Source organism: Bubalus bubalis, chromosome 5 (assembly GCF_019923935.1).
Source record: "Bubalus bubalis isolate 160015118507 breed Murrah chromosome 5, NDDB_SH_1, whole genome shotgun sequence".
NCBI lineage: Eukaryota > Metazoa > Chordata > Mammalia > Artiodactyla > Bovidae > Bubalus > Bubalus bubalis.
The window spans coordinates 14,617,201-14,638,832 of NC_059161.1; the positions used below are offsets into that span (position 1 = coordinate 14,617,201).

The 21,632-nt window shown below is 40.1% G+C and overlaps 2 pseudogenes; both read left to right on the forward strand.

The window, feature by feature from the left end:
* Positions 1-1,015: 1,015 nt before the first annotated feature.
* On the forward strand, positions 1,016-9,330 carry LOC102396483 (annotated as a pseudogene).
* A 298-nt stretch (positions 9,331-9,628) lies between these two features.
* LOC112585050 lies at positions 9,629-10,539 on the forward strand (annotated as a pseudogene).
* Positions 10,540-21,632: the final 11,093 nt, after the last annotated feature.

Genomic DNA, 21,632 nt, shown 5'->3' on the forward strand with positions numbered 1-21,632 from the left:
AAACTTCTATGGAAACAAAACTATGTAACTATGAACAAAACAAACAACACATTGGTCCCTTCCTGGTGTGAACTTTGGATACATTTGGCAGCTCTTTCAAATTGTGAGTAATGTATCTCTCCTTCTCTAGCCACTTTAAAAAGGTCAGATTCTAAACTGTCAGGAAGGATTCAAGTGACAACTAAACCAAAATAAGGTGTAAAGAAAGGTCTCCTTTCATGTTTCTCAAAGCATGTTCTACTGACAATGCCTTGGGCAGTAATTATGTTTATGATGAAGTCTATACTTTTGTTTGGGTTATGATTCATTTATTTATGATTTTTAACAGGAACCAGACATTGCCTCATTACCGTCTTGTTCAAGAAATATGTCTTGCAGTGAATTTTGGTAAGGTAAACTTTTTTCCTGTTAGGCTAGGAAAAATTAAAAGTGTTAGAAATTAAAAGTGAGATTATTTAGATGATCTACTGAAGTCAGTGGTTCTAGGACTACAGATCTGTGGCCATGTGTGTGTTCATGCGCTAAGTCGTGTCCATCTCCTTGTGACTCCACAGACCGCAGCACTCCAGGCGTCCCTGTCCTTCACTATCTCCCAGAGTTTGCTCAAATTCATGTCCATCAGATCTGTGGCTAGCAAGTATTAATTTCTTTTTTATCAGAAATTCTGAGACTACATAAGAAAGAAGTACTGGAGCACTCAGATTCCTGAGCCTAACTGACCATCACTGAACTAGGCACAGAGCAAGGTACCACAGAAACTATGTTCCCACTTTGGGTCTAGATGACACAGACTAATAGATACAGATTACACAGGCTACAGATACAGATTACACAGGCTTGTCCAGAGTACCACATCGATTTGCTACTTGATCTTGGCGTTTAAGGTATATTCTTAAGCCACAAGTTCAGTTAATTAGTGGACTGTTAATATGATAAAGGCAGTCATGATCCTGAGTGGCCTAAATGTTTTAAGATGTCAGTTCCACCTTATACCAGCCATGTGACTTTAGACAAATTGATTAATCCCCTAGCTTCAATTTCTTCTTCTGAAAATCAGAGTGCTGGTAAGTAACCTCAGGAAAACTGTAGTCTGGACTTAATTATGTAAATACATGTATGTATCTGGTTCCCAATAAATGTTAGTTCCTTTCCCTTACATAAATTTAAATCAGGAATCAGTGGCAGATTCTATCATATCACAACTGCTTACTGATTCACGTGGGTACTCACAAGAGTATTCACTTATGTACTGCCTCTTCAGAGACAAAAAGATTTCTAGGACTTTGGAGCTAATGATAAGAACCTCCATCTTACATCCATTTCATGGATAGAATGCACAGCTTACAAATGCTGTTGAGGCAGTGGGGGCAGTGGGAATGGGCCAGGGCTGGGCAGAGGCCAGGCAAGATGGCAGGCATGGAGACCAAGCTGGTATCCCTGATCCTGGTATCGCTGCCTGCTGATGATCCTGTGTTCTTCATTTTATCCTTCTTGGACTACAGGGACCTAATCAACTGTTCCAACGTCAGTCAAAGTCTTAGTTAGCTATCAAGTCATGATCTGCTGTGGAAAAGACACTGCAAAAAATAGTGGCTAATATCTGAGGAGGACAAAACAGAAGAGTCAGTGTTGGCAATTCCTCTTCATTGATACTTGCTTTGATGTAGGAAGGTATAATGACCATAATGATGCTATTAAAAAGGCCTGGGATGGTCTCAAGAAATATTTGAACCCAGATGTCCCCAGATGGTTTATTCTCTAAAAGAGAGCGGGTAATCAAAAAGGAAGATATAGATGCTCTGGTTCAATCCCTGGGTTGGGAAGATCCCCTGGAGGGCACGGCAACCTACTGCAATATTCTTGCCTGGAGAAGCTCCATGGACAGAGGAGCCTGGCAGGCCATAGTCCATGGGTTGCAAAGAGTCAAACACGATTAAGCAACTTAACAAGCAAGAAATAGATGCTGTGGAAACTCAGATGAGCTGCAAGCTTCCTGATTCTCATCATCCACAATAGGCAGAAGTCAGTTGTTCCTGGTTTGTTGGGAAACATGGTGCTGTCTAATCACTATTATTCTGAGGCTTTTTAGACTTTGATACAGCTTCTGGAGGCTTTTACCAGAGATAGGGACTGAAATATTGTCTCCCTTTAACTTTTTGCATATATACTGGGTTCAGTCAGTACATATAGCAATGGAAACTGCAGAGGGCCAAAACAAAAATTAAATCTGCTAATATCCAGACCCAATGGCTCCGAATCCAGCTGCTATTGACATGTTTAAGTGCGACTTTTACTGACTGGTTTACTTCTTATGTTAACAATGTTGTACTGCGGAGAGGGCTTCCCTATCATCAGAGACCAAACTTTCAGGTATGTTCATGACCCAGCGTGTGTAGCAATGACTGGGATATTACAGTTTCAGTTTCCACATTGTCTCTGCCAGAATTTAGTTCTTTACATCCACCCCATTATTTCTTCATGTACCAAATCAGGATTGAAATGTCAAAAGACGCACTTCCTGAGAAGGCCTGTCAGTTAGATCATTGCTACTGGAAAACAACAAATGCTGAAGGTGATGTGGAAGAAGTTCAGGGACCTGGAGTAGTTGGTGATTTCCAATCATCAGTCCAGGCCAGGTATATGAATACACAAGCTGTACCACATTCTCTACAACATCAGGCTATATGAAGAGATATTATACCTTCCATTTTCTTTACTTGAAGAACAAGATCTTTAATGTTGTCATTCCCCGATTACATACGGCATGTCTGACATTCAGGGTATGTATAGCTCAATTGGAAATGGGTTCTGATGAATATAAAGAGATGGAAGAGGAAGAAGAGGGGGAGAAGGAAGAGATTATAAGAATCAGCACATAAGGATGAATTTTATGAAGATGACCAGGAGAGACAGACAAAAGTCTTTGATGTTATCATTTGAAGACATCATTGTTCTCACTCCTTTTTTTTTTTTTTTTTTTTTAAGCAAATTGACTTCACTGGTGGTTCACATGGTAAAAAATCCGCCTGCAATGCAGGTGACGTGGGTTTGATCCCTGGATTGGGAATATCCTCTGGAGAAGGGAAGGGCTACCCACTTCAGTATTCTTGCCTGGAGAATTCCATGGACAGAGGAGCCTGGTGGGCTACAGTCCATGGGGTTGCAAAGAGTCGGACATGACTGAGCAATTAACGCTAACACTTCCACTGCTGATGGAAGACCCGGGGTGAATTCTCAATAATGTAAATAAATTGTTCTCAGCTTATAGCAATAAAACTAGCATGAAATATTGTGCCAGGCCTTGGGTTCTAAGCAACACTACTTTAGGAATTGGATTTGTGTTTTTGAGGTAGAGGAGGAAATGGAAATTTTTTTTTTTTCTCTTCTTGAAGTCAATGGGAAAATAGTTCTCTACTAAGAAACAGACATTTCTTTGTTTAAAAATTTTATACTTATATAAACATATAAGTGGGAGGAAACTGTTTTGAATAAGGATTTAAAATGAAGCAGAAATACCTGGTTATTTGTCCTTTCTTAGACAATCTGGCCTTGAATTTAGAGTTTTCATCACAACAACCTTGCTTTCAAGTCTATCAGTACTTGACCTTGAATTTGGTCTTCAACTCTACCAACCTTGAATTTAAGTCTTCAACACTATGACCTTTATCATACTGTTCACAGATGCATCATTTTTGAGGGGCGGTTTGTAAAAATATCTATTGTGTTGTTTACTAACAAAAGATTCTTCTCAATGTCTCATGTAGTTTAAATTTGTAAATACTGCTACTGTTTTGTGTCCCCTTCAGTGATTCCTAGATATTTTGTACTCATAGGGAACTAATTGACTAAATAGCTTGAACACTGGTTGTTTGTCCTTTCTTGACTATCTAACTTTGTGATAAGTGACATGAATTTTATGTTAATATTCAGTATGTTTTAATTGAGAGTTTGGAATGAAATCCTCCAAGTGTCAAAAGTTCACATTTTGAAAACAAATTTTAGTTCTGATCCTGTATTCTGGGTAATTGACTATTTCCCATAAACTAGTATTAACAAGCAAAAAAAAATATTGTTGAGCTAAAATAATAAAAAATATTAAGGTCATTATAATAGGAAGGAATGCTTGTGCACTCAGCTAGATTTTTTAAACTCAATTTAGTCAATTTGTAGCAGCACTGAGCTTACTAAAGTGAACTTCAGAGAAAAGGGAAGGAAGTGGTTATTTCAGCTGCAAAAAACAATGATGATGAGAACGCAGAAGAAAATAAGATGAGACCAGAGCAAACACAAAGTCTATCAGAATGTTCCTCTGGCTTCACTGATATATATGCTGTAGATTCTGCACTAGTTCAGTTCAGTTCAGCTGCTCAGTCGTGTCCGACTCTTTTCGACCCCATGAATTGCAGCACACTGGGCCTCCCTGTCCATCACCAACTCCTGGAGTTCACTCAAACTCATGTCCATCGAGTCAGTGATGCCATCCAGCCATCTCATCCTCTGTCGTCCCCTTCTCCTCCTGCCCCCAATCCCTCCCAGCATCAGACTCTTTTCCAATGAGTCAACTCTTTGTATCAGGTGGCCAAAGTACTGGAGTTTCAGCTTTAGCATCAGTCCTTCCAATGAACACCCAGGACTGATCTCATTTAGGATGGACTGGCTGGATCTCCTTGCAATCCAAGGGACTCTCAAGAGTCTGCTCCAACACCACAGTTCAAAAGCATCAGTTATTTGGCACTCAGCTTTCTTCACAGTTCAACTCTCACATCCATACATGACTACTGGAAAAACCATAGCCTTGACTAGACGAACAATAGTATTTCCAATTCAGGCTCCTGCCCTGAGCATGACTGCTCTCACTGGCATGAATGTGGAAGGATGGGAATAGAAATCAATCCAGTAAGGTCCTGGATTCAATAATACACACAAAAATCAATTTTAGGAGGTTTAACTACTTAAGTATACAAAATTACTGGAAGACAACACCAAAGACAATTTTTCCAAGTGGTAGCTAGATTTGGCTACATACAATTTAAAATTTGGTGATATAAATGACAGACTAGGAGTTACTGACATTAAAATATAAAGCATGTACAAATAATAAGAAAAAAATGATTACAGTAATGGAAAAGCAGACAAGCGAAATAAGTAGAAAATTCCCAAAAGAGAAAATTAAAAGGGCCATATTTACTTTTTAAAAGTTAAACCACATTATTAGTCAAATAAAATGCAAATTATAGGAACTAGAAAACATTGTACCTACCAAAGTTGCTAAAAAAATTTAATATTAATGCCTAGAACAGACGACAGTAAGATATAAACAACAATAATATTTGGGGGGAGGGACAAATTTATTAAGAAGCTAAAAATGATTCATCTTTTGACTCAACAAATCTACTTTTTGTAATCCATTCTAATAAAATAATCATTATTGTACACAAAATTTTATCCATAAAAATGTTCAAATGGCAATATTTATAGTATCAAAAAGGGCTTCCCTATTGGCTCAGAAGGTAAAGAATCCTCCTACAATGCAGGAGATCTGGGTTCGATCCCTGGGTTGGGAAAATACCCTGGAGGGGGGCATGGCAACCCATTCCAGTATTCTTTCCTGGAGAATCCCTATGGACAGAGGAGCCTGGTGGACTACAGTCCATGAGATCACAAAGAGTAGGACACAACTGAGTGACTAAGCACAGCACAGCATATAATATTAAAAAACTAAAAACAAGTGTCCTAAAATAGAGATTGCTAATTAAATTATGTTACATTTATACAACAAAGGTGTATGCAACCATCAAAAATGATGTTGTGGAAGAATATTTAATAACATAGGAATATGTTAATAATTGACTGCTAAGTAAAAAGAAAAATTTTTTAAGCTACGAATCAGTATGGATAGCATTCTTCCATAAAAGAAGGAGCAACCCAGAAGACTAGGTAGGAAAAACAGTTTGCTCCTTGGGTATCTGTGTGGAATCATTTGTAAAAGTTGTTGCAATACTGTGTTGAGAGGAATTCAAAAGGTACATAGGGCTCAGGGAGAAGAGCTTTGACTCAATCAACAATATCTGGTGGCTACATCCATTCAACAGTGTACTGCTACAATATCCTGAAGTTAAGGATTTTTATTCACTCATTCATTTATTTAATAACTATTTATATTATAATTTTCCTATGTATTCAGGGTGCTGGTGGTAGTTTAGTTGCTAAGCCATGTCCGACTTTTTCGACCCCGTGGACTATAGCCTGCGGGGCTCCTCTACCCATGGGATTCTCCAGGCAAGAATACTGGAGTGGGTTGCCATTTCCTTCTCCAGGGGATCTTCCCAACCCAGGAATCAAACCCGGGTCTCCTGCATTGCAGGCAGATTCTTTACCAACTGACCTATGAGGGAAGCCTATGTATTCAGGGGGAAAGTGCTAAATCGTTCAACAATGTTGGAACTGTACATTTGAGATCACATGCTAACTGTGAAAACCTGAAGGTGAAAGAATAGATTTCTTTATTCACTCATTTTTATTTAACAATTACTCATACAGAGTTTCCTATGTGCGAGCACCATGCTAAAGGCTTCAGAAATATTCAATCATTTTTTTCCCACAATAATCATATGATACAATATCCTCTTATTATTCCCACTTTACAAAGAATAGGTGAAGTGACTTGCCCAAGGTCAGAGAGCTACTGAGTGGCAAAACTGGGATTCAATCCCAGGAAGTCTGTCTCCTGAGTGGGTCACCACACTATTACGTACAACACCTTGCACAATACATGGACCATTGTTGCTGTCACAGTTTAGTCACTAAGTCATGTCCAACTCTTTGCAACCCCATGGACTGTAGCCCACCAGGCTCCTCTGCCCATGGAATTTTTCAGGCAAGAATACTGGATTTGGTTCCCATTTCCTTCTCCAATATGATGCTGAAGAAGACTCCTTAGAGTCCCTTGGACAGCAAGGAGATCAAACCAGTCAATCCTAAAGGAAATCAACCCTGAATACACATTGGAAGAACTGATGCTAAAGCTAAACTCCAATACTTTGGCCACCTGATGCGAAGAGTCAACTCACTGGAAAAGACCCTGATACTGGGGAAAATTGAGAGCAAGAGGAGAAGGGGGTGACAGAGGATGAGATGGTTGGATGGCATCACTGACTCAACGGACATGAGTTTGAGCAAACTCTGGGAGACAGTGAAGGACAGGGAAGCCTGGCATGCTGCAGTTCATGGTGTCGCAAAGAGTCAGACACGATTTAGCAACTGAACAACAGCAAGGATAAGTTTTAAACCTTAAATTGGGGACCAGAAAATATAAGATGTTAAATAAATATAGAAGGTGAGAGAGACAGATTCATGCCAGAAAAAAATTAGTTGAGGATTTATTTCAAGTCCAAGAATAAAAATGTAGCAGCTAAGAAAACTAATAATTTTTCAGACTTCATTAAGAGAAAAGAAGTAAAGGAGAGGAATGAAAGGGAAAAAATCTAAAATTGATTGATTGTCTACTGGGTGCTAGGTAGTTTATATAGAGAGAGTTTGTTGCTTAATTAGTAAGTTGTATCCTACTTTTTTGCAACCCCATGGACTATAGCCTGCCACACTCCTCTGTCTATGGGATTCCCAAGCAAGAATACTGGAGTGGGTTGTCATTTCCATATAAATCTCAATTAAATCTCTTGGAGGAAGGGATCTGTGGGAGACTGGTTGCATCATTGGCTTCAGTGGCTCCCCTCCATCCACATGCATTGCTATGTGACTTTGTACCTCTTCCTTCCTTTCCCCTCCCCCTGCTGCCCCATCAAGTGGTAGAATCTTCATTTTCTGAATTTCAGCTGGATTTTCTTTGGCCAAAGAATGCAACCAAAGCAACATCACGCCAGTTCTGACTCCATGTCACACAAAACCCTGTGTGCTTCCATGCTGCCTGTCTTGGAACCCTGCTAGTCACCCTATGAGTAAGTGTGGACTCACTTGCTAGAAGATAAGAGACCATTTATGTCATCACAGCTGAAGTCATCCTAGATCAGTCAACCCACTGAGTTCAGATATATATAAGAGAGTTCAGCCAAGTTCAGCCAACCCTACCACAGTCTCTTGAGAAATAACATGTGGTTATTGCTTTAGTCATTAAGTTTTGAGCTGTTAACATGGCAATAGTCATATGACACAGCATTATTTTTTTTGTTTTATAAAAGCAAAAACTGAGGCTGAAAGTATTTTACCCAAAAGCACCAAATTTTTAAGTCTAACTGGGAAGTCAAATCCAAACTATTTCATTTCAAAGCTCAGCCTCCTAACACTACCATCAAATGTATAACATTCAGATATTAGAATAACTATCTCACTGACCTCTGCAGTAAACTCACTACACAAGAAGTACTATATTTAATTCTACACACTTAAAATGAATCCAGAAGAAACTAAAAATAATTTTATAAACTCTACAAGAAAAACAAGGGAAAGGAGGGTTTGCTTAGGTTGGAAAAGATAAAACTGAAGAAGGACATAAAGAGAAGGATAAATTATTTTCCATTGTTACTGTCTCATTTACTGTGATTCCTTCAGGAAACAAGCTCCCCATACATGGAAAGATACATATAGTCCCTCAAGCCTATCTCTGAATTCAGGCGAACTCTCAGTCTTGTGGTGTTTATCACACAAGGGTCTTCTTGACCTTCACAGGCTCACTTTGAGCTTTTAGATGGCCCTTCCCAAAACCGTCTCTGTTTATGACCACACTGTCCTCAGCTTGATTGTTCTCTTAAATCCTTTTCCAGGTAACATGTCTACCTGCTTGACTTGGCCTCTGAAACTCGACTCTTCCCTCTACAATGATGTAATAAGGAAGTTCCTCCATACCACAAACCCAAGTCCGGTCTTGTGCCTCCACTATCACCATCCTCGGAAACATAGAGGGTTATTTTTGTTTTCTGTAATCCAGCCAGAGATGAGGGAGGAAACAGAAGATGGAAAAGGTACCTACTTCTTAACCACCTCAGCCAACAAGCTGTGTGTGCCAGATTCCATTAGTGAGAGGTAGTCACATGTCCCCAGTGAAGTGTAAGACGAACTGGGAAATGCAGCCCTTCCAAGAAGCCACTGCCCAGTAATTACTCCTCACTCTGAAAAGGGAATGCAAATCTTTGGTGAAGAGTCAATTGCCACTACTGCCCCGGATAATAAAGCAAATGGGCAGTTTTCATAACTCTCAACTTTCATAAAGGTTCAGCATAAGAAATATCCACTTGCATTTAACTGCAAATTCTTCAAATTTCTAGTCTGAACACATTGATCACAAGCTCTTATATTAGACCTTCAGGACTTACTGACTATATAACAAGAAGAATGTACTCCTCTAAACTTTGTATGCCCACAACATATAGTAACTGCCCAAGGAATATTTGTTGAATAAATGAATATATGTTATCCAGGGTTACCCACACAAAATGAACCTGAATTCTCCCTTGAATTCAATGTCAGAGATGTTTGTTTATTAAAATAAATTTCTACACCTGTCTGCTGCTACCACATTAAGCTAGTGATGGTTCTGTGAGCATGTAATATTATGGTCCTTCATACATGTTCAGATACAGCTTCCTTTGCCTAGATTAATCTATCCCCATATTCACCTGGAAAATAGCCTTTCCCTTCCTCAAGAGTGGGTTCAAGCTTTTCTAGTAAGCAACCTGAGGTGACCTCTAAAAATGATACAGTATTCACTTGACCCAGAAAATCCCACAAAATCATGCAAATCAAGAAGTTCAAATCTTCATGTTCACTTTAAGAATACTTGTGAAACTGCCCAGGCCATTAAGAATATGCAATCTGAAAAGCCACCAAGTATCTGAAGGATGTCACCTTAAAGAAGCAACATGTGCCATTCCGTCATTACAATGGTGGAGTTGATAGCTTTGCACAGGCCAAACAGTGGGGCTGGACACAGGGTCAGTGGCCCAGCAAGAGAGCTGAATTTTTATTACACACGCTCAAAAATGCAGAGTAATGATGAACTTAAGGGCTTAGATGTAGATTCTCTAGTCATTGAGCACATCCAGGTGAACAAAACCCCTACGATGCAGGGCAGGACTTACAGAGCTCATCATCGGATCAACCCATACATGAGCTCTCCCTGCCACATGGAGATGATCCTTCCTTAAAAAGAACAGATTTTTCCTAAACCAGAAGAGGAGGCTTCACAGAAGATATCTTCACAAAAGAAAAAGATACCCCAGAAGAAACTGAGGAAACAAAACTTATGGCCCAGGAATAAATGCTGCAAAAACTAAATGCAAATAAAAGTAAACAAACAAAGAGCCAGCTCAAGAATCTCTCTCCTCCATGTGCTTCTTCCCCTGTGCTTCCATTGAACCCATTACAATTCTTATTCTAATCTATGGAAATTGTTTATTTATTTCTGTCTTCCCATTAGATTATAAACCATTTAAAGGTAGAAATCATGGCTTTTCAGCTTTACATTATCAACACCTTGACCACTGTCTGACCTTATCAGAGATGCTCAATTAATACTCATTAAACAAATTATCATTGCTTTAATGTATCCCATACCTAAATAAAAACCATATTAGCATTTGAAGAATCATACACTTCAATGATATATCTCTCACTCCTTGTCCCCTGAACACAAAGTAGGCTGATCTGTTGAGACAAATCAGAGTAGATATTAAAAGGGGAAAATCCTCAATGTGGTATTTCAGTTGGAGAGCTTCTAATTTCATTCATATTACAATATGTACATCTCTCAACATAATAATACATTCTCTCTTGGGTTCTATTACAGTTTCAAGCTGACTTGGACATCTAACTAGATATTAACCAGTATTTTGTCTGCATGATAATCACTTCAGCAGAATTAATTTTAGTATTTTGTATGGGTACTACAGTATTTATAAAGCTGAGTCACTTGCCTTCAACTGAAATCTTTAATTTTTCAGATACTATAAGAGGAGACAAGAAAAAAAATTACTGGAAGCCTATGGGGTCCCTGATACCTACCATACTTACTTTACTCATCAAAATCTTAACATCAACCTAGTAAGAGATAAGCATTATTATCAACATTTAGACATGAGCAATCTAAGCTTAGAAAGCTTAACATTGTTAGAGACAGGATTCAAGTTCAGATCCATCAGGATCTGTGGTAGGCTGAATAATGAGCCCCTCCCCCACCCACCCCCACCTCCATCAAAATGTCCATGTCCAACCTCCCAGAGCCTTATATGGCAAAAATGATGTGACTAAGGATGTGAGATTTGGATGTTATTCTGGATTACTGGTGGGCCCTAAATGTAAGCAGAGCCCTTGTAATTGAAAGAATTTGTCTACAGTAGAGGAAAAGGCTTCCCTGGTGGCTCAGACAGTAAAGAATCTGCCAGCAATGAAGGAGACCTGGATTCAATCCCTTGGTCAGGAAGATGCCCTGGAGAAGGGAATGTCAACCCACTCCAGTATTCTTGCCTGGAGAATCCCATCGATAGAGGAGCTTGCTGGGCTACGGTCCATGGGGTCGTGAAGAGTCAGACATGACTGAGCACTAAGCACACCCACAGAGGAAAGGGCATGGCGACCCTGAAGGCAGAGTTTAAAGCGATATATCCAGGGAATGCTAGGGTACTTGAGACGTGAAAGTGGGAAGGAACAGAGTCTCTCCTGAAGCCTCCTGCTGACATCTAGCTTTTAGCCTCTTAGATGTCTTTTGATCTTCTGAACACGAGAACACCAGAAAATAAATTTGCACTGTTTGTGTAATTTGTTGCTGTAGCAACAGGGACCAAATACAGGCTCCAAACTTTGAGAAAATCTACATAAATTAATTCAGTGCAACAGATACTACATAAGACAGAGTACTTAAACACCTCCCCATCAGGAAAAGGCAACCACTGGAGAAGTGTTAGACCAGACAGGGGAATTCCAAACACAAACACCCTCCAAGGACGCTTGAGCCACCCTTATGACTGTTCCACAGGAAAATGTGTTACTCTTTAGCCAAGTACTCCAACACATCTTCCCAGTTTGGAGGAAGGAATAGTGTGAGAGCCAGTCACTCAGGTAGCCAAGCCATAAAACCTTGTAGAGCTAAATCAAAACTCTGAACTGAATCCACAAACCTGAGGTGGCCAACACAAACCTCAGTAGAACTAGTTGTACTTCCAGTAGCAAAACATTTTTAAACAAGGGCCATAGTACATTTCCAGCTCTTGGGCCAAAGCCTTGCATATATCCTACAGTAGCCCAGCACTGGAATTTACCAGAGAATAAGTAACTGGCAGAGGCGGGGTCGGGAGGTGGTGCGGGGAAAGCTTACAAAATCTATGCCTAGCCCAGATGGAAAAACCAAGCTACTGGCTCTGAGGCAGTAAAACCTCATGCCAGCAACAGTCTCCTCCAGGATTACATTTGGCATAAGAATGGGAATTATAGTAGTTTGAATTACATGTACTTTTCCAATGCAAAATAAGTACTACCATGGAATGAAAGAAAGTTTGCTTATCTCTTCTGTTGTTCATTGAGACAATTCTCACTGACACTCAAGGCTGCTACCCAGTGTCTCCCTCTCAAGGGAAGTGTCCCAAGGAGGAAACAATGGCCAAAGCCAAGAGAGAACAGAAACTTCTGAATAAAATTAGCTTTTGTTTTCCTGCCCTTCTTTGATATTGATAGATATTTCAGCATGAAAAATTTTCAACACTAGTTTTCTGAAATATTCAAAAAGGTAAAGTTCAAAGGTAAAATTAATAATATTAGTAATAGGGACTTCCCTGGTAGGCCAGTGGTTAAGATTTCACCTTCTAATGCAGGGGTTGCAGGTTCAATCCCTGGTTCAGGAGCTGAGATCCCACCTGCCACATGGCCAAAAATCCAAAACATAAAACAGAGACAATATTGTAACAAATTCAGTAAAGACTTTTCAAATGGTCCACACCAAAAAAAAAAAAAAAACCCAAAAATAATGATAATGTTGTCTGTTTGGTAAGGGAAGTTTCCCTGATGAGGTGGAGTATAATCCAACTGACAACAAAATATGAATATAATAAGAATGTGACTGAAATCTAAAGCAATTTTAACAGCAAATATGGAAAGCAATAATAATATTTTCTAGAATCCCTTAATGAAAAAGCCATCCTCAAATTTTAAAATTCCATTTATTCACTCATCAATCTCCCTGAATCTTCTGAATTGGGGGTATAAGAATTGTCAGAAATCCCATGAACCATATTTTAATTGCTTAAATGATCTTTACAATGACTTTTATTTCAGATCAACTATATCAGAAAATGTCTCCCTAATATTCATTAAAATCAAGTCAATAGGTAGTAATTGAGCATCAGTGATTCACAAAATGCTGTGAGAGATACAACAGTCAAAGTCAGTGTCCTCTCAGGGTTTATAATCTATGAAAAAGAAATGACAAAAACATGTAGAATATTTAATAACAGAGTTTAAAATGTGGGTCAAAAAATAGAAACACATTACAAAGTAGTATCTGATCAGTCAACAAATGATTCTGTAGGAATGGCCACCAGAGGGTTTAAAGCAGAAGATCATACTAAGACTGCAAGCCTAGAAGGAAACTAGGGAATTCAGTTGTTTCTATCATGTTACAGGGTGGCGAGAGCCCAGGAGTTAAATGGTGCAGGCACTAGAGTCGCTCAGACCAAATATCAAACCCCAGTTCCACCACTTGCCAGGCATCAGATCTTGGAAATTATTGAAACACTCTGAGCCTGTTTATCTTCTTCTGTAAAATGTGGATCAAACCTGCCTCCCAAGATTGTATTGAAGGCAAAGTGAGAAATGTATGTAAAGTTCTCAGCAGAAAGTAGCTGTTCAGTAAGTATGAAACCTTTTCCTGTGGTAGTGGTTATTTAGTCTTCAATAAAAACTTTTTCTGTGATTGTCATAACAGACTGTTTTTCTCCACAAACCTAAACATCCTTTTTATTTCAGAGGTGTCATGGTGCACCTGTCACTCCCTAGTAAGCTATGGGTTTCCAGCTTGATTGTCATAGAAGCCATACAGAAAGTGTCCTTCCCCACCAAAACATTTTTTAAAACTTCTTTCATTGCCACAGGACACAGAGAAGCTATATATATATATATATATATATATATATATATATATATATATTCCATTCTGTCATTTGCATTTTCTACATATTAACTTCTGAAATAGGAATGTGGCTTGTAAGTGATATTCACAGAAACTTGCCAGGAATATCTTTTTTAAAGAAATGTTTCTCTTAAGAAACCTTTTCAGTTGATGGTGGCTTGGCATGAAGGACACATTGTCATGGAACTGGAGAGAATGAAGCTTCCATACACAAAGGAAGTCAGTTAGTCAGTTCAGTCGCTCAGTCGTGTCCAACTCTTTGTGACCCCATGGACTGCAGCATGCCAGTCTTCCCTGTTCATCACTAACTCCCAGAGCTTGCTCAAACTCATGTCCATCGAGTCAGTGATGCCATCCAACGATCTCATCCTGTCGTCCCCTTCTCCTCCTGTCTTCAATCTTTCCCAGCATGAGGGTCTTTTCCAATGAATCAGTTCTTCGCATCAGGTGGCCAAAGTATTGGAGCTTCAGCTTCAACATCAGTCCTTCCAATAAATATTCAGGACTGATTTCCTTTAGGACTGACTGGTTTGATCTCCTTGCAGTCCAAGGGACAGAAAGGAAAGGTGGGCTCAAGTTTAGAAGCAAAAATTCATGGACTTAATGTCACAGAATTATAAACTTAGAAATAGTTAAAATGGTAAATTTTATGGCACGTGTATTTTATTACAATAAAAAAAAAACTTAAGTCAAAGAATATGTAACCATTTCCCGGATTAACAAGTCAATATTGTGCAAGGGAACCAGCACTGTGTGGGGTGCATTAGAAAAAATCAAAGCCTTCTATAGAAATCAACTGATCCTCTGCCCTCCAAGCCTGTTCTTTGAGGAAGAACATATACATAGCCTAAGACATCACTATAGTTAGTCATCCATGCTCTAGAGAAAGACACAATCGTTCCCACAAGGGTGAACCTGGATAAGAGTAAATAGAAACCCATAGGAGATGATGGTCAAAACTCATCTCTTAGCCCTATTAGTCAAAAGTCATCACCAGTTCACTTAGTGCAGAACACCTACAGAATGGTGTTGGAATCCACTACAGATTCTTCAGAGTGTTCTATTGCGCTGGGAATGGCTCTTGAGAGCAGAATCAAACAGGACAACAGATAAATCCCTCTAGAAAACCAAGCCACCCCATTCAGTGAGCCCTGCCACTGTTTCCAAATAGTGATACAGGTCCTGGTAGTTCAGAATTCTACAACTTGAGCTGATGCCGGGTCAGAAAGGATTCACACTGTGGTTAACCCCTCCATGCCTCACTTTGTATATGGTACGATATGAAATGTTCAGGACTGGACATTGCTTAGAAAACTTGGCACTCAAAGTGGCCAATGACCAAGTCAGTCTTTATAAGGGGAAATTTTGTTGTTGCAGTTATTCGTAGTCTTCAGCCCTTATTCCTACCTTCCTTACAACACACTGGTATAGCTGGAGACGAGGCTGAGAGACATCCATACAGCAGCTTACCACATCCACCCTTTTATAGAGAGTCTCTTTTGAAGTAGATGCTCTTTGGACAGCACACATGCGGGTCTCACCTTGGAGCCCAATCCAAGGGTATCATTCACCTGCCTTTTCCAACCTCCAGCTGCCTCCAGGCACCTCAGCAGTCCATGTCAGCTGGTATCAGAAGAGCCATCTGCAAACCAGACTCAAGCTTTCCCCTTTACCTGAATGCAGTCAATACCCCCATGAAGTCACAGTTGTGGGTGCTACAGGCACAATGGCAAAAACAATGACAGCAACTGAAATGTTAAGAAATGGACATAAATGGTTAAATAAAGTATGGTATATGAACTGAAATAAAATTCATTTAAAATAATGTAACAAATAATGAGATAATTTTTATAACAGGTATAGGGCTGGTTTTTTGTCTTTTGTCCTTGCTATAAGGTTAAATGTGAATTGAACATACGTGTTAGGAAACAGTGATTATTTATGGTATGTACTTGTGTGCATGCTAAGGTACTTCAGTTGTGTCCAGCATTTGCGACCCCATGGACTGTAGCCCACCAGGCTCCTCTGTCCATGGGTTCTCCAGGCAAGAATACTAGAGTGGGTTGCCATGTCTTTCTCCATGGGTGGAATCTGAATGGGATCTTCCCCACCTAGGGATTGAGTCCTGGTCTCTTGCATTAGGCAGGTGGGTTCTTTACCACTAGCTCCACCTGGGAAGCTCTATTTATAGTATACAATTTAAAATATGCAAATAAGCAGAAAAAGAAAAGTAACATCTCCTAATTTCCCATCTCACACACAAAACTCTCAATGTGTACAGAGACTAACCTATCGGAAATTTTGGAACAGCTCCTGCCTCACAAAATCTGCCCTACTGATCAACTATATCCTTAGAAATTCATCATGCAGTCTTAATGGCTTTTTTCAGTCTTGGCAGTCATAAAAAGGTACATTCTGTTCCTTTAAATCTGCTAACATCCTGAGGGTGTGGAGATGGGCTGCAGTGTTGGAGGGGAAATTTCGGGAAAGGAAAGAGAGAGAGAGTGGTCATGAGCAGAAATCTTATTGAAGGACAAATTAATCAGACTTCAAACACAAAAGCATTTCCACAAGCTACTATTTACTGCTGTTGAAGTCTTCTTTGTGCCCATGTTTAAGGAAAAACGATGACAAAAATACCAAGCTTATAAACGATACCACACTAGAGTCAGAAGTAAGAACAAAAAGGGAAAATTGTTAAACACTTTGAAGGAGGGCAGGAGGCAGGAATGTGTTCTGCTTTACTGAACTGGGGCCAGAATGTTTTGTTTTGATTGCTCTCCTACTTCCTCATTTGTAACACATCCCTTACACTTAAAGCAGAAATTTCTGATCAAAATGTTGCAGCACCTACAAGGTCAAAGGAAGGTTCTCGAAGGATGGTCATCTCAACCATCAACCATGAAGCAATCACCGCAGCCCTGTGCCCCCAGCCCAGAGAGCCTCACTTTCTGGGAATGAGGTACCAAGGAAGGAACAAAACTCCCCCGTTCTTCCTGTAAGCCCAGTCAGAGGGGTTGGCCCTGGGCAGAGCTGGAAGGGAAAGGACTTGATGATCTGTGCCTTTCCATCTTCTCCTTCACTGCCCCTTTCCTGGAACCTTTCTCCAAAATCCACATCCCACATCCGTAGTCTACCAACAGCGTCCCCAGTGATCCCATTCTTATTTTTTCATGAGATTATTGAACTAAAAAAAAAGAGTTTCAAAACTTCCACAAAAATTGCTAATGATATAATTCCAGACCTGTGGAGAAAGATATTTAAGATGGAATACCCTCTCAAGAGAGACACTTCAAAGTTCCCAGCATCTTGTCCCTCCACTGCCCCTCACAAACGGAGACCCTCAGTGACCTGGCAGTGAGCGCTCCTCCTCAGACCCAGACTTCACCAGAGAGCACCTGAGTAGGATCTCCTGCTTTAAGACCACCTAAGGACCATTCTACCTGTATTCATCTGTCAGGGCTGTATTGCAGAACACCACAGCTTGGGTGACTTAAACAGAAACTAATTTTCTCACAATTCTGGAGGCTGGAAGTCTAACACTGAGGTGTTGACAGGTCTGTTTTCTTGAGATTTTGGCTTATAGATGGTCAGCTTCTTGCTGTGTCCTCACATGGTCATCTCCCTGTCCTAACCTCTCTCTTCTTATAAAAACATGAGTCATACTGGATTAGGGCTCACTCAAATGATTTCATTTTGCCTTAATTACCTCTTTAAAGACTCTATCTCCAAATACAGTTACACTCTGAGGTCCTGGGAGCTAGGGCTTCAACATACGAGTTTTGAAAGAACACAGTTCATATATGTATAGTTATATCTGATTTGTGTTGTATGGCAAAAACCAACACAACATTGTAAAGCAATTTTCCTCCAATTGAAAAATAAATTTAAAAACAGAAATGGGAAAAAAAGAACATAGTTCAACCCATCTTACTCTTCTTAAAACATCTTCAGAAAAGAATTTCAAAAAGCCACTATCAAGCTGTTGTTCTTCAATATAGCTAGGAATGTTAAATCAGGCTTCCTTTACAGGGAAAAGCCCTAGCAACTAAGGGATGGAAGAGATATTTCAAAAAGAAGAAACCTGTTGGAAAGTTCCCAGCTGACTCAGCTCCAGGAGGAGAACATGAGAAGAAAACAAGAAACCACCCTGACCATGAACTTGCCATGACACTACCCAAAGGGAGCTGAGGGGTCTCCTTCATTGTCACCAGATAGTGCAGGATGTGAGCACCATCCAGTCAGATGCATTAGGGACTTCAGACCTAAACCGTGAGTGAGACAGGCTGTGATCACCCAGGCTTGATGACTCAACAGAGTGAGCAGTCTGCTGTTTTCCCACACCCAGAAAGAACATATGGCACTACTTTGGGGCTGGTTGTCATCTAAGGCAGCCACACCATTCTTTTTCCTTTTGTTTACTTTCCGTAACAATAACTATAACCCATATTGAACTCTCACTGCATAGCAGGCATGGGGTTGATTGCTTTGTATGCATTTTCTCACTTTACTGAAAAATGGAGTATTTCCTGCCAAATCAGTAAACAAAGGATATCACAGTCATCTGCAATTGCAGCCACAACAGAAGGTGAGCTAGTGAGCCCTGAGGGAACTCAGGAAGGAAAGAATACCTGCCACTAGCCACCATCAGAAATGTGAACATTTGAACTGTGGTGTTGGAGAAGATTCTTGAGAGTCCCTTGGACTGCAAGGAGATCAAACCAGTCAATCCTAAAGGAAATCAGTCCTGAATATTCATTGGAAGGACTGATGCTGAAGCTGAGGCTCCAATACTTTGGCCACCTGATGCGAAGAACTGACTCGTTGGAAAAGACCCTCATGCTGGGAAAGATTGAAGGCAGGAGAAGAAGTGGACGACAGAGGGTGATATGGTTGGATGGCATCACTGACTCGATGGACATGAGTTTGAGCAAGCTCCGGGAGTTGGTGATAGACCAGGGAAGCCTGGTGTGCTGCAGTCCATGGGGTTGCAAAGAGTCGGACATGACTAAGCGGAACTGAACTGAGCATCCATCAGAGAGCAGCCACTCCCTCTGGTGAGCCCTGAGGAAACTCAGGATGTAAAAACACAGGATACTGGCTGCAAATCGCTGAGGTGCATATCAAAGGAATGATTTCAGTGAACCCAGATTCTTGCAGCTTTCTATACATAGAAAAGTGCTAAATTCTTTAACTTGGGATATCTGGTTTTCTTTACTTAATAATAAACTTTTGATGATCAGACTACCTGCCCTTCGTTACAAAACTTCTATATAACCTGGCTCCTCTCCTCGCCTCCTCAGAGTAGCTCTCTCAAAGTTACTTGAGATACTATCTCCCAGGTTTGAAGTTCTAAAAATTCCCACTGAATAAAACATAACTCTCAACTTTTAGGTTAATATTTTTTAAGTCCACATAACCCTTACATAGGAGAAGGCAATGGCACCCCACTCCAGTACTCTTGCCTGGAAAATCCCATAGATGGAGGAGCCTGGTAGGCTGCAGTCCATGGGGTCGCTAAGAGTCAGACACGACTGAGCGACTTCACTTTCACTTTTCACTTTCATGCACTGGAGAAGGAAATGGCAACCCACTCGTGTTCTTGCCTGGAGAATCCAAGGGACAGCGGAGCCTGATGGGCTGCCATCTATGGGGTTGCACAGAGTCAGACATGACTGAAGCGATTTAGCAGCAGCAGCAACAGCAACCCTTACATTATTACCTTTATTTTAAATAGGAAGAAACTATCCAAGACCACACAGCTAGCAAGAGTAAGAGATTGTATTAGAACTAAGAACTCTGATACCAGAGCCCTTAGCTACTTCTCTTCATCAATCCACCTTCAAGAGGCAATAGGATTTGGCTAGAATAGCGTAGCTGGAAGGAACCACAAGGAATATTTACAGAAGCCAGAGTTCGGATCCTAGCTCAATGACCATGGGCAAGCTATTTAATGTCTCTATACTCAGTTGTCTTCTATACAATCTTGGGATAATTTACAAAAAGTCCCATCAAAGTAACTCATAAATACTATTATTATTATTATTATTTTCTTTCTTAAAATTGTTTACATGATTAAACATGTAATAATACGAATCAATTAAACTACACTAATACATAAAGTAATTCCTTGCATTGCAAGCTTACATTAATTAGCACTACTAGTTTGAAGTTATCCTTTGAGTTCATTTTTCAGCAAAGGTGAAATTTATATGGGCCCTTCTTTTTCAGTCCCTTTTTTAAAATCACTACTGATTGCTTATTAACATTGCATTTTCATTATCCCCACAGCCTCTCAATCCTTTAGGAAGACTCAGTAGATAATTTTAAATTCATGTTTAATTTATTATACATGCCTATAGCAATTTTTTTTCATAGAGTGATCCTTGTTAAAGTTCTCAAGGCCTGGAGGCACAAGTGGCTCCATTAAAAATGTATTTCTCCGTTTTCTTGTGGGACTCATTTAAAAAGTGCTGGAGTGGGCACATTCATAGCTAATTGACAGTAGATTATATGGTATTCTATTCACCACATTTGAAGAAACATTCCTCTTTTGTCTGATAATTAGTTGTATGCCAAAACTTTCCATTTCCTGATTTTGGGATTATAATTAAAACATATGACATAAGATAATGTAACTGATTCAACTATTTTCCTGGGTAGTGGTTCAAAGGAGAATTATAGGGGTAAATCAGGAGTACTGGACATGACTGAACGACCTCACTTTCACTTTTCACTTTCATGCATTGGAGAAGGAAATGGCAACCCGCTCCAGTGTTCTTGCCTGGAGAATCCCAGGGACGGGGGAGCCTGGTGGGCTGCCGTCTATGGGGTCACACAGAGTTGGACACGAATGAAGTGACTTAGCAGCAGCAGCAGGAGTACAGGAAAGAGTGGAAGAATGGTTGGTATATGCTTCTAAATAGAGGCTTGGAAGGGCTTCCCTGGTGTCTCAGACGGTAAAGAATCTGCCTACAATGCGGGAGACCTGGGTTCGACCCCTGGGTTGGGGAAGATCCCCTAGAGGAGGGCATGGCAACCACTCTAGTATTCTTACCTGGAGAATCCCATGGACAGAAGAGCCTGGTGCACTACAGTTCATGGGGTCACAAAGAATTGGACACGACTGAGAAACTAAGCACACACACAGATGCTTGGAAAGTTAAGTGATAGTGAGACAGAGTGGAGAGACAAGATATTTCTCATGCCTTCTCCAGATGCTCCAAATGAAATAATCAGGAAGATGTGGAGCACTTTTCTCTGGCTGTGACCTCCAGTTTGGGACCAAGATCCATCCACAATTAGGTACCATGTACTTTCCTGGAACAGAAATGAAGGCAGACATGGCATATTTTTCTGCTGGAGCTAGTTCCACAATCAATCAAATGGTTTATGTTTCATTGACATTGAGCTTGACTTTCAAGTCTTCTAAAACTTAAACTGAGCCTCTTACATGTGACTAAGACGATTTCTATTTATTGAGTCAATAAGGTTATTCATGTTT